Raw genomic sequence first — 14,531 nt, forward strand, 5'->3', positions numbered from 1 at the left:
TACCTTTTATCATATGTAAATTATTCCTCAACTTAAAAATAATGCTAATTCTACCCTCAGGTGTTTAGACACTGGCAGACAGTTCTTCCTAGACCTGGAGGCAAGAGAGCAATGGATGGAGGGGATGATTCTTCAACATGCTCACACTCACATGTTTGCACACATGCATGCTTACACACGTGTGTGCACACGTGCTTGCACACACACACACGTGCACACACAGATGGCAGCATTCCAGGCAGACTAAGGCTCCCCTTTGGCCTTTGCCTCATTTAATGTGGAGAAGGCAACTGCCTCCCAGCTCCCAGGTCACTGCCCTGTGTGTCCGCCTGTCAAGATAAGAAGTCAGAGGCAGATGCTGCTAATTACCTGGCCTTTCAAGTGGTCCCACGGCCTCACATCTGGCTTCATCTCCAACATCCAGCTTGAGCCAATAAAAGCCAAATGAAATCACAAAGGGCTAATTTGGTGGTCATGGTTCTGACAGACTGAGCATGAGGAGGTGTGGGGGCAGGACGAGGACATGGTTGGGAGCATGGGGCAGGAGAGACATCTCGCTGACCATGCCAGCAGGATGGAAAGGTGAGAAGGCCACCCTTTCCTCGCAGTGAACTGCTTCTGCTCTGGCCAAGCCCAGAGGAGGTCCTACAAGAATACTAGCTGCTTGGATTTGTGTTACTGAGCTGTCAGGGCCGGAGGCACTGCCTTCCCTGCCAGCCAGGGCCAGAGCCAGAGCCAGAGCCACCTTGGGAGTTGCATGCTAGCCTTGCAGGTGTGAGCCCCAGCAGCCCAGCAGCCCAGCTCCTCATGGGCACCAGCCTGTGCCTCCAGCAGGTTTGTGGGAGAGCAGGAACCTGTGGCAAATATTGCTAGGGGGAGACCTACCCCAGGAACCATCTGGGACAAGGCAATATGGAAAATCACCTAGCAATCGAGAGACTTTTAGAAAGCCCTCACCCCACCACCCTGTCACTTAGTCTGAAATTCCACCACTGAAGAGAGGCACTTCTCTGAATGGTAAAGCCTCTGTGGTCTCCCTACTAACATGCAGATCCTGGGGAGGTGTCACCCCTTAAGTCTATATCTTGGGAAGTAACATTCTTAAGTCTTGGAGGAGAAAGGCTAGAGGCAGACAGGAAAGATCGGTGACATCTCTGAATGATGGACCTCAGTCTCCCCACCTGTGGAACGAGGCCATGCAGTTGGATGACCTCCCAGGTTAAAGAGAAAAGGTGAGTCTGCCCTCCTCACGCCTTATCTCTGCCTCCTCGATCAAAGATTGCCAACAGGCAGTCCTGCAAGGCAGAGTCAGCCAGCAGACATGCTTGGCTTGGCCTGCAGAGCGTTTGAAGAGAATATGGGCCAACATTTAAAAATGGACAGATTTCACATTCTGAAAATGCCAAACGCCTGTTTCTTTGAGGAAACAGGAAGCTCTGAAGGCACCGGCCCCACCTTCCCCATGATAGTCCCCATTCTGTGCTAGGGCCGACTGCCCCCTGTAGATAGAGCACATGTTCTTCATTTGCTGCAGTCTCCACTGTGCCTCATTGCTTCCCAGCTGCCCACCCCCCCCCCCCCGGCCCCAACCAGCTCACTTGGCCCTCTGCTTTATTTGCCTGACCCTTGCAGGCACCTGAGTTGGCAAGCCCATTCTGGATGGTCCTGGCCAGCAGCCCCTCACAGTACAGTGGGTGAGTGACCCCGGGCCCCGCGTTCCCTCACGGGCTCTGAGCGCTGTTCTGCTCCCTCTTTGGAAAGCCAAAATAGAGCTGGGGAGAGAGGGATGCTGAGAGCCCTTTGAAGGCTGTGCCGTGGGATTATTTTGCTAAACATAAAAACCCAAAAAGCAGCAGGGCCACTGATGTGTTTTCGCAAATTCCAGCAAATTAAAAAAATGTGTGCGCAGAATTCAATTGGGGGCCAGAGCCTGGCTTTCATGAAAGAATAAACTGTTGGCCAAGACAAAGCAGCAGATTAACTTTTACGGAATATGTTTCTCTCCAGGATGTGGCTCCCACAAGCAGGCTCCTCGTGTCTGTGACGAGAGATGCCGCTTCAACCTTTATCTGTAGCCAGTCGAGCCGCAGAGGCCAGCGGCAAGCCTGTAGTAGGACTTAAAATGGCTCGGCAGCAAATGTCAGAACTGTTTGATCTGCTTTTAGAAAATCACCTTTCAAGGCACTGGAAGATACTTGACACTTTGCAAAGAGATTAGAAACTTTTCAGCTGACTTGGAAAAAGAGACCAAGCAGGTTTGATTCCCGGGGAAGCAGGAGGGGGACCCCAGCAGTGCCCAGGGCCAGGAAGTCTGAAGCCAGTAGCCTTGCTTTAAAGGGAAGAGCCAGCTCCCAGCATGGCCTCGGCTGCCAGCTCCTGCCCTTGGCATCTGGGATGGTCCCAGGAGGTTTCCTCTCTGTGTTCTCAGGGAGAGGAGGTGACTCCAGGTGGCGTTAAGGTGCAAAGGGATGACTCAGCCCACCGGCTGGTCTGGAGGCCCTGGATAAATACGCAGAACTCAAAACAGGGCCTGGGCTGTCCAATCGGTCAGTACAAGTGGCTTGAGACCTGCTGAGAACACTCAAAGCAACTGTCACGACTACCCAGCTCTCCCTTCTCCGATGATCTGGTGACTGTCCTTTCCTATCACTCCCTGTCCTCATCCTGGCCTGGACCTGTCTCTGCTCCCACTTGCATTAATTCAACTGCCTTCCCACTGGCGCCCTTCCTCTGCCCTCTTCCCTAATCCGCACTACCCAAGACCACCAGCCAGATGATCCTGAAACATCCTGCTGCTCTAAAGCCACCTACGAAACCAACACCCTGGCACTAAAACTTTCAGCCTTTCCCTGGTAATAGTGACTGTTGCAACTATTATTATTCTATTTCAGTCATGTGTTGTGTTTTATATGGTTTAACTAATTTAATACAACCTCTTTCTTATTGGCCTCATTCTACATCTGAGAAAAATTGAGGCTTAAAGAGATTAATTGGCTTACAGAGAGTAAGTAGGATTCAAACCTGGATCTCCTATTGAAAACCATGCACAGAGACGTTGAGCCAAGGCATCTGGGTGGTTCAGCCAGTTAAGCATCTGCCTTTGCCTTGGATCATGACCATAGAGTCCTGGGATGGAGCCCCACATCAGGCTCCTGCTCAGTGGGGACCCTGCTTCTCCCTTTCTCTCTGCCCCTCCCCACCACTCATATTCTCTTTTGCTTGTGCTCTCTTCTCTCTCTCAAACAAATCTGAAAGAAAGAAAGAAAGAAAGAAAGAAAGAAAGAAAGAAAGAAAGAAAGAAAGAAAGAAAGAAAGAAAGAAGAAAGGAAGGAAGAAAGAAAGAGAAAGAAAGAAAGAAAGAAAAAGAAAGAAAGAAAGAAAGAAAGAAAGAAAGAAAGAAAGAAAGAAAGAAAGAAAGAAAGAAAGAAAGACTAACTCTGGGCCATACACATGTTCCCTAGTCTCATAAAACATTGTCAGAAAAGTCACGTCTTCCAAAACCATGGCAAAATAGGTGAGGTCTCTAAAATAGGCTGCACCCACACACCAACAACCCATCTCCAGGATGAATGAAACAATGCTTTTAAAAATGCAGGATTTCAGACACAGAAGCCATGGCATGAGAGAGGTACTCTGAGAAAAAAGATCCTGCCGGCATCACATAAGGACTCCATGTCAGGTCAGCCCCTTTCAGATAGCTACACATGCTGCCAGAACTCAGTAGGTGAGAATCTAGACAAGGGATTAGGGATGTGGATTCCATCCCTATTTCTAAAACTAAATTAGGTGTTTGACATTGGGCAAGCTCCTGGGGCTTAGTTTCCATATGTATGAAACAGGCATGATAGCGTTCCCTGGCTTTACTAGTCAGGATAGGCTAGGTGATGCTGCAGTGACAAATAAGCCCCAAAGCTTGACAGTTTACCACAACAAAGGTATATTTCTCGCACACATTACATGTACAATGAAGGTTGGCAAAGAGCTGTGCTCTCCTATTGTAGTCATTCCTCAAGGACCCAAGGTGACAGAGGCTTCTCAATCTATACCTAGAACCAGCATCTCAGAGCAAGGCCTCACAGTTTCCCCACAGCAAGTAAAGAGAAGGATGGAGGGCAAAGCACCAGCAACTAATAATGACATATGTCACTGCTGCCTACATTTCATTGACACAACTTGCCACTGGACCCTGCCTAACTGCACAAAATTTTAGATCCACAGTCCTGCCTACCAAGAAGCAGATAAAAGTAGATTGGAATGAATGATAGCCTTGTCCCTCACACCTGCCTCTCAGGGTGCTGTCAGCATCCAATGGGTTTCCAAGTAATAGTAACTGGGGAATCAGCTGGAGCCGTGATTCTGATCCCAGTCCCAGTCCTGGTTCAGGAAGTGATCTTGGGAAAGGGAAACCCCCTAGTTTCAACCTCCTGATCTGTGGTGTGGAGATATTAGTGACTACCTCATAGAGTTACTGTGAAAACAAGACAATGAGTGCAGGACTCTGAGCACAGCACTAAGTCTTTGATCAATGGTTGATGGCAGAGATGAGACAAGATTGGCCATGAGTTGATCATTTTTATGACTGATTGAGGGGCGGGACAGGATCCCTGAGTGGTTCAGTGGTTGGGCATCTGCCTTCAGCTCAAGGCATGATCCTGGAGTCCCAGGATCCCTGCATTGAGCCTGCTTCTCCCTCTGTCTATGTCTCTGCCTGTCTCTCTGTGTCTCTCATGAATAAATAAATAAAATCTTAAAAAAAAAAAAAAGACTGATTGAGGGGCACTTGGGTGGCTCATTGGTTGAGTAATCTGCCTTTGTCTCAGGTCATGATCACGGGGTCCTGGGATTGAGTCCCACATCAGGCTCCCAGCAGGGAGCCTGCTTCTCCCTCTGCTTATGTCTCTGCCTCTCTTTCTCTGTGTCTCTCATGAATAAATAAATAAAATATTTTTTAAAATTTAAAAATTTAATTAAAAAATTAGGGATCCCTGGGTGGCGCAGCGGTTTGGCGCCTGCCTTTGGCCCAGGGCGCGATCCTGGAGACCCGGGATTGAATCCCATGTCGGGCTTCCAGTGCATGGAATCTGCTTCTCCCTCTGCCTGTGTCTTTGCCTCTCTCTCTCTCTCTCTCTCTGTGTGACTGTCATAAATAAATTTAAAAAATTTTTTTAATTAAAAAAATAAAAAATAAAAATTTAATTAAAAAATTAAAATATTTTTAAAATATTTTAAAATATTAAAATATTAATATAAATAATATTCTGAATATTTTTTAAATTGATGAATTCATGGGGATTTATTTAAATGTCCTCCTCACTTTTGTGTATGCTTAAATTTTTTTATTATAAAAGAAATTCTTTTAACCTGGGTAAGTTGAGTGATGGCACAGAAATGGAGTAGTAAGGAACTCCAAGAATTGATTCCTCCGCAGAAGCAGCAATTAAACTGTAAAAACTAACAAAATCAATTCTTTTGGAATGCTAGAATTTAAAAAGAAAAATTTACAGCAACTAGGGGAGTTCTTAGTGAAGAAACAGGCTGCTAAATTTCAAAAACTGTGTAGCATTTTTGCTTGTCTACCATCCATAATTCTCCAGCTCAGTGGCAGCCATGGGGATGGCAGCCTGCATTCCTGGTGTAACTTGCTGAGGCTGGAGGATAATGCATATCTTGCTCTCAAAAAAACTGTAGTTATACATTTTGATTTGAGAGACCAGCACAGAGGCTGACCTTTGTTTTGTCCTCCTCAGGCTGGAGTAGTTTTCTGTGCGGAATCTGTAGAAAGCATTACACTACCTGTAGCCATTTGCCTGCCACTTTCTGGGTAGGACAGACAAGGTAAACAGCAGACAGACCCCTAAATCCGGAAAGGGAGAGACTAAAGAGGAAGATCCTTGGGACACTAAGGACTTCAAAGAGCCCCTATATATATATCAGGGAATCTGGAATACAACATGCATTCCCAGGGATGGACACATGCTCAGAAAAGATCTGATAGGACCTAAGGCTTCTACCTTAGGCTGACCTTTGGGGTCTGCACAAGGAAGAAGTGAAAGCCAAGGCAGATGTGTATGGCCTGACTTAGCATTGAAGGAATGTCCCAGCTCAGAACCAATATGCGAAGAGTAGTAGAGTATTTTTCTTCTTTTTGGTTCAAGCATTTAAGAAAATCTCTCACATCACCAGCTAACCTCTGAGATAAAGGAACAGAGACTTCTGTGACCATATACAACAAGGAATACAGTCTTTGCAAAAAAAAAAAAAAAAAAAAGGTTTGGAAGAGTCATTAACAAATGGATGGCTGCAACCCTCAAAAACCAACAACAGCAAACTGAGGAGAATCTGATTTTGAGAGTTACCATATTATAATATTCAAAATGCCCACTTATAACAACAAAAATATTACAAGACATACAAAGAAACAGGTAAATGTGGCCCATTCACAAGATGAAACAATATTGCCAGAAACTGTCCCCAAGGAAGCCCAGATATTATAAGTCTTGATAAAGACTTTAAATCAACTGTCTTAAATATGTTCGATGAGCTAAAGGAAACCATGGACAAACAAAAAGGAAACCAGAAGAACAAAGTATGAACAAATAGAGAATATTAATAAAAAGGTAGAAAATATTTTTAAAAATCTAATAGAACCCTGGAGCTGGAATGAAAAGCTCACAATAAGTATTCAATAGCAGATTTGTTTTTTTTTTAAGACTTTATTTATTTATTCATGAGAGAGAAAGAGGCAGAGACACAGGCAGAGGGAGAAGTAGGCTCCCTCCGGGGAGCCCAATGTGGGACTCATTTCCCAGACCTGGGGATCACGACCTGAGCCAAAGGCAGAGGCTCAACCACTGAGCCACCCAGGCATCCCTCAATAACAGATATGATTAGGCAGATGAAAGAATCAGCAGACTTGAAGATAAGACAATTGAAATTTTCCAATCTGCAATGATACAGAGTTGTGTCCCCCTCCCTCTCTCTCAGCCTCTCCACATGGCACACAGAAGAAACCATGTAAGCACATGTGAGAAGGCAGCCACCTCCAAGCCAATAGAAAGAAACCAAACTTGCTGGCACCTTGACCTCAATTAATACAGAAAAAGCCTTTGCAAAATCCAACATTCTTCCCTGGTAAAAACAGACAGGAAACTAGGAATAGAACAGAACTTCTATGTGATAGATGCTCCAAATAATAACTCTTAGCTAACATAGTCAGTGGTGAAAGATTGAAAGCTTTTCTCCTAAGATTAGGAACAAGATAAGATGCCTTTCTTTTATCTTTTTCACTTTTATCACTTCTTTGAAATTCAGCACTAGAAGTTCTAACCAGAACAATTAGGCAAGAAAAACAATTAAAGGACATCCAAATTGGAAAGAAAGAAAATTATCTTTACTCACAGATGACGTGATCTTATAATATAGAACACCCTAAAGTTTCCACACCCCAAAAAAACCTGTTAGAACTAATAAATTCAGCGAAGTTGCTGAATATAAGATCAACATGCAAAAATCAGCTGAATCTTATACATTAGCAATGAGCAATCCAAAAAGAGAAATTAATAAAAAATTCCACTTACAACAGCAGCTGAAAAAATAAAATACTTAGGTGTAAATTTAACCAAGGAAGTGAGAGACTTGTACACTGAAAACTACAAGACATTGCTGAAAGAATAAAGACGACCTAAATAAATTAATTCATAGATTGGAAGACATAATATCATTAATATGGCAATACTACCCAAAGCAATCTACAGACCCAATGCACTCCCTGTCAAAATCCCAACTGCATTTTTTTTTTTTGCAGAAAGAGAAAAATCTATCTTAAAATTTATATGGAATGTCAAGAGACCCCAAATAGCTAAAACAGTCTTGTAAAAGCACAAATTTGGAAGACTCACTCTTCCCAATTTCAAATCTAACTATAGCTACAGTTAACAAAACTGTAGTACTAGCATAGGAGGATAGACATATAGACCAATGGAACAGAATAAAGGGCCCAGAAATAAACCCATGTTTCATCAATTGATTTATGACAAGGCTACCAAGACCATTCAATGAGGAAAGGACCATCTTTTCAACAAATTGTCATGGAAAAACTGGATATCCACATGCAAAGTAATGAAATTGGACCCTTACCAATTTCAAAGTTAAGGCATAATGGATCAAAGACCCAAATTTAAGAGTTAAAACTATAAAACTATTAGAAACACAGGAGAAAATTTTCATGACCTTAAACTTGGTGATGGTTTCTTAAGTATAACACTAAACATACAGGCCACAAAAGAAAAAAATTAGGTAAAATGAACTTCATAAAAATTAAAACTTGTGTGCATCAAGAGAGTAAAAAGGCAACTCACTAAACAGGAGAAAATATTTGCAAGTTGTATATCTGAGAAGAGAATAATATCAAGAATACATAAAGAACTCCTACACTCAAGGGCAAGAAAACAGATGACCAAATTGAAAAATAGACAAAAGATTGACATTCCTCCCAAAAAGATCTACAAATGACCACTAATTAAAGATCTACAAATGACCACTAATTAAAGGATGTTCAAGATCACTAGTCATTAGGCATTTCCAAATCAAATACTACTTCATACCCATTAGGAAGACTATTATAAAAAAATATGTAAGGGGCAACAAGGTGGCTCAGTTGGTTAAGCATCTGTCTTTGGCTCAGGTCATGATCCCAGAGTCCTGGGATTGAGCCCCATGTGGGGCTCCCTGCTCAGCAGGGAGCCTGCTTCTCCCTCTACCCTTCCCCTCTGCTCATGCTCATGCTCTTTCTCTCTCTCAGATAAGTAAATAAAATCTTTTTAAAATATAAATATATGTATGTAAATTAGGGGCAGTGGTGTGATCAGTTAAGCATCAGACATGGTACACTAATTCTACATATAATTTTTGAGGAACCACTAAACTTTTTCACAGCAGCTGCATCATTTTATGTGCCACCAGGAATGCATGAAGGTTCCAATTTGTTCATATCCTCACCTATATATATTTTTTATATATAAATTTATATATGTAATTTTATATATTTATATATATAAAATCCTATCTGATTTAAAAGAAAAATGCATAAAACAATAAATAAAAGTCTATGTTAATAAGCACACACATATAAAGATATAATTTATGACAATAACAGCATAAGAGGGAAGAGACAGAGATGTATAGGAACAAAGATTTTGTGTGCTATGGAAGCTAACTTGGAATCAATTCAAACTAGATGGATATAAATTCAGAAATTAATTGTAACCCCCATGGTAAACACAGAGGTAACCTTATATTTGGCAATGGAGTCTTAGACATACCACCAAAAGCCCAGGCAACAACAACAACAAAAACCAAAAATTGGATTTCACCAACTTTTAAAACTTTTGTACATCAAAGGACAGTATCAAAAGACTGAAAAGACAACGCACAAAATGGGACAGAATATTTACAAATCCTATATCTGAGAAGGAATTAGTATAAGAATATATGAAGAACTCCTACAACTCAACAGTAAGAAAATATACAACCCAATTCAAAAATGGGCAAAGGGTTTGAATAGACATTTTTCCAAAGAAGATATGTAAATAGCCAATAAGCACATGAAAAGATGCTGAATACCACTGGTCATTAGGAAAAGGCAAATCAAAACCACACTGAGATAACCACTTCACACCCACTAGGATGGCTACATTTAATAATAATAATAATAATAATAATAATAATAATAATAAAAGTGTTGGTAAGGATATGGGGAATTTGGACCCTCACACTTTGCTGGTGGGAATGTGAAATGTTTCAGCCATTACGGAAAATAATTAGCAGCTCTCCAAAAAGTTAAATATAGAATCACTAGATGACCCATCAATTTCACTTCTAGCTAGACACCTAAAAGAATTGAAAACAAGAACTCAAACACACATATGTTTATAGCAGCAGTATTTACGATAGCCAAAGGGTGGAAAGAACCTAAATGTCCATCAATGGATGAATGGATAAACAAATAGTGGTATTTAAATACAATAGTATTCAGCCATAAAAAGGAATAAAGTACTGATACATGCTACGATATTATGAATTAAACATTATGTTAAGCTACAGAAGGTAGGCACAAAAGGCCACTTATTGTGTAATTCCATTCATTTGAAATATCCAGAATAGGTAAAGTCGTAGAGACAGAAAGCTGTTTAGTGGTTTCCAGGGGAGTGAGGAAATCTTGTTTAATGGCTACGGAGCTTCCATTGAGAAGACGAAAAAATTCTGCATTGGGATAGTGGATAGTGGTGACGGTTGTACAACCTTGAGAATGCACTAAATGCTACTGAATTCTTCACTTTCAAATGGTTAATTTATGTTCTGCGAAGTCCACCTGAAAAGAAAAAGAAAACCCAAAATCCAAAAAATCTAGAAGACAGACTTTGTCATTCTTTATTTACTGATGAAAAATCTAATGCCCCAGGGGCCAAGTAACTTGTTCAAGGTCACCTATGCCTTTCTTAGCAGTCAAGAATCACAGCTTCTGAATCTAAAGGCAAGCCTGGTCCACCTCAGCCTCATGGGAAGTGACAGTAAAATCAAGGGAATAGGGGAGAAGTGAGAGACAATTTGTAGACTCCACACGGATTTTATAGACCTAGTGGGCTGTTTGGTTTTTTGGTTTTATTCTAAAATTTTCCAAGGGCACACTTACCTTTCCAAGGGCACACATGTATTTCTTGTGCAGGTGCCAAAGTATTGAATGAATTTCGTAAACCCAATCATAAACCCTGGCAATGGCTGGCGAGCCACCAGGGTGGGAGATCTCATGCACTAGGGCAAAGTCACCACCCACCACATGCAGACTCCACCACCCACGTCTCCTGCAAGTTACTGTTGCTATGAGAGCCATAAAGTCAGTATTTTATGGCCTACCCCTTTTTTTTTCCTGAATAAGTCCCTGCTCTTGTATTTTCACCGTTTGCGACCATACTATTAGGAGATTTAAAGGTTTTCATATGCACTGGAATATTTTTATTTTCAAGTTTTTTGAAGACATGTCTGAATAAACTGAAAAGTGTTATAGAAAAATAGACTGTGAACTTCCCTAGTTTTAACGTATTTGCTTATCCGTATTTTTTAGTTTTGCTGAACCATCTGAAAGTAAATTTCAAACAGAATGACAATAGAACTTCAGCAGGCATTGTCAAAAAATAAGGATACTTTCCCACAGTATCATTATCTCATCTAACAAAATCAACACTAATTCCCTAGTAGCATCTAATAATCAGTCCATATTCAAGTCCTCATTTGTTCCAAAAATGTCTTTTAGAGTTGTCTAAGCTAGAATCCAAAGGCCACATCTTGCACTTGTGTCTCGTAGGTCTTCTTTAGAACAATCCCTCCTCAGTCTTACTTTTTTCTGCATGACATTGAGTTTGTTGAAGATACTAGACCTTTTATCTTAAGGAATATTGCACAACTTGTATTTGTCTATCTGATTGTTTCCTTGTGGCATCATTTAATCTGTCCCTTTGTTCTGTATTTACCATAAACCAAAATTAGGGCTAAAGGCTTGGTTACGAGTGGGTACAACATCTTTAGCAGGGATCCCTCAAAGGTGAAGCTATGGCTTCATCATGATATCCCATCAGGAAGCCCAGGACAACAGAATTCCTACATTAGTGATGCTAGATAAATTTAATTCCTAGATAGAGGGGCAAAAGCCAGATCTTGCCAATATGCAATTACATATTTCTTTTTTTTATTTTTTATTTTTATTTATTTATGATAGTCACAGAGAGAGAGAGAAGCAGAGACACAGGCAGAGGGAGAAGCAGGCTCCATGCACCGGGAGCCCGATGTGGGATTCGATCCTGGGTCTCCAGGATCGCGCCCTGGGCCAAAGGCAGGGGCCAAACCGCTGAGCCACCCAGGGATCCCTACATATTTCTTTTTGCAGGTAGAGTATGGGGTCGGTACCCTGGCATTGTGCAAAAATCCATTCTTGGTCAACATTCCACCTAATGCTTTCAACAACACTGATGAACCTTGCCCGTGTCAATTAATTTTATTAACGGTTTCCTGCCTTGTTAATTTTCTCCATTCTCACTGGTGTGAGGTGGTATCTCATTGTGATTTTGATTTGTATTTCCCTGATGGCAAGTGATGCAGAGCATTTTCTCATGTGCATGTTGGCCATGTCTATGTCTTCCTCTGTGAGATTTCTCTTCATGTCTTTTGCCCATTTCATGATTGGATTGTTTGTTTCTTTGGTGTTGAGTTTAATAAGTTCTTTATAGATCTTGGAAACTAGCCCTTTATCTGATACGTCATTTGCAAATATTTTCTCCCATTCTGTAGGTTGTCTTTTAGTTTTGTTGACTGTATCCTTTGCTGTGCACAAATGTTGGAGAGGATGTGGAGAAAGGGGAACCCTCTTACACTGTTGGTGGGAATGTGAACTGGTGCAGCCACTCTGGAAAACTGTGTGGAAGTTCCTCAAAGAGTTAAAAATAGAACTGCCCTACGACCCAGCAATTGCACTGTTGGGGATTTACCCCAAAGACACAGATGCAATGAAACGCCGGGACACCTGCACTGTTTATAGCAGCAATGTCCACAATGTTTATAGCAGCAATGTCCACAATAGCCAAACTGTGGAAGGAGCCTCCGTGTCCATCGAAAGATGAATGGATAAAGAAGATGTGGTCTATGTATACAATGGAATATTCCTCATCCATTAGAAATGACAAATACCCACCATTTGCTTCAACGTGGATGGAACTGGAGGGTATTATGCTGAGTGAAGTAAGTCAATCGGAGAAGGACAGACATTATATGGTCTCATTCATTTGGGGAATATAAATAATAGTGAAAGGGAATATAAGGGAAGGGAGAAGAAATGTGTGGGAAATATCAGAAAGGGAGACAGAACATAAAGACTCCTAACTCTGGGAAACGAACTAGGGGTGGTGGAAGGGGAGGAGGGCGGGGGGTGGGGGTGAGTGGGTGACGGGCACTGAGGGGGGCACTTGACGGGATGAGCACTGGGTGTTATTCTGTATGTTGGTAAATTGAACACCAATAAAAAATAAATTTATTATAAAAAATGTATTAATAGTTGCAAAATGGCCATCTTCTAATTGTCTCTTTTCTTTATTTATTAGCTGGTATTGTTCCATAAAGAGGAGCTTTTCCCTCCTCAACTGGGGCCATTTGGCCACACCATAATGGGAGCATAAATATTCAAACGTAATAAGCAATCTTGACAGAACATCCAGAACTAGAAGTTGGACCCCAGGAGTGGGTTGGCAGGGGAAGTGGGGCCTGACACGATTAAGGGACAAGCAGTGTGTGGATGCTGGATCTCCCCAAGACCCACCAGCATCTTTCATTTGTTTGATAGATAACCACAACCCCAGGCAAGTAGGCAGATGGAACTATGGTCAAAGCAACAAATTGTCAGAATTAGTCACCAATTTTCCTTTCTTTTTTGTTTAATATCTCGTGGATCCATTTTTCCACTCTTTGACAATCTGGCCACAATTCAAGCTATTTCCACTGGTTTTCAGGTTTCAGGGAAGCTTCTGGTTTCTTTGATTCCTACTTTCGTACAACAGCAACATTCTTTTTAAGGCACTTGTCAGTGTTTTTGTTTTTTAATACAGAAACGTTGTCAGGCAATCTTGGCTGCCCCAGTAGCTTTATAACGATGTCATAAATACCTAAATTTGTCTCCGGTACTAAGTGAAATGCCCATATCAAATTTGATCAAAATGAACATTTTCACTGATCATTTTGGTGTAAGTAAAGTAAGTAAGTAAAACTTTCTAAAATTGATCTCAGGATTACTTTCTGCAATCTATTTTTGCACTTTAAAATTGTAAATGCAATTAAATCCAATACTGCTTACTTTACATATTTAGCAATGTGCCTCACCTTTATATAACATGTTGACTTTGTGTTTAGGTAGTTTTCATAAAGAAAAACAAAACAGCCAACAGTGACAACCACACAAACAATTTTTTACCAGATGTTCCTGAAAACAACACTTCAGATTTTAAATGTTTTTCTTTTCTTTTCAAATTTTTATTTAAATTCTAGTTAGGTAATATACGGTGCAATATTGGTTTCAGGAGTAGAATTCAGTGATTCGTCACCTACATACCACACCCAGTGCTCATCATAACAAGTGCCCCCCTTAATCCCCATCACCCATGTAGCTCATCCTCCATCCACCTCCCTCCATCAACTGTCACTTTGCTCTCTATCCTTAGGAGTTTCTTATGGTTTGTTCCCCTCAAAGAGTTTAAGTTGTTATCTTAAGAGTGGAATGTGAAACAAGGAGGTGAGAAATTGTTGCATAAATCATTTCCAATTCAGCATTCCATTCAGCAGAGGCGTGGCTGTAGCTCTCACCCTGTGTGTTCCTCACTGTTGGATGGCGCCATGACTTCAGTTGGACAAATCATTGTCAGAAAAGGGCCGAGCCCTTCATTTGGCAGTGAAGCCACTGTGATGAAGAAAAGAGTTCCAGATGCAGACTTACCCCT

General features: G+C 41.4%; 3 long non-coding RNA genes across 7 annotated transcripts in view; 1 reads left to right on the forward strand and 2 right to left on the reverse strand.

The window, feature by feature from the left end:
- LOC140633926 (uncharacterized) overlaps window positions 1-407 on the reverse strand; it is a 29,369-nt gene extending 28,962 nt beyond the window's left edge. For 2 of the 3 annotated variants that reach the window (XR_012031520.1, XR_012031522.1), the window contains exon 1: window positions 370-407. This is a non-coding gene — a long non-coding RNA (uncharacterized lncRNA). The remainder of the gene's footprint in view (window positions 1-369) is intronic. The other variant, XR_012031521.1, reaches the window with a different exon arrangement.
- Window positions 1-14,531, reverse strand: part of LOC140633927 (uncharacterized) — an 87,861-nt gene that overhangs the window by 39,025 nt on the left and 34,305 nt on the right. The window lies entirely within an intron of this gene.
- LOC140633925 (uncharacterized) lies at window positions 514-12,908 on the forward strand. Of its 3 annotated transcripts, none has more exons than XR_012031517.1 (4): window positions 514-1,232; window positions 1,633-1,694; window positions 11,771-11,938; window positions 12,340-12,908. It is a non-coding gene; the product is annotated as an uncharacterized lncRNA (long non-coding RNA). The 3 variants fall into 3 exon arrangements; XR_012031519.1 differs by lacking the exons at window positions 11,771-11,938; window positions 12,340-12,908 and adding exons at window positions 2,008-2,255; window positions 2,429-3,197; XR_012031518.1 differs by lacking the exons at window positions 11,771-11,938; window positions 12,340-12,908 and adding an exon at window positions 2,008-3,197.

This window comes from Canis lupus, chromosome 5 (assembly GCF_048164855.1).
Source record: "Canis lupus baileyi chromosome 5, mCanLup2.hap1, whole genome shotgun sequence".
NCBI classification, from domain to species: Eukaryota; Metazoa; Chordata; class Mammalia; order Carnivora; family Canidae; genus Canis; species Canis lupus.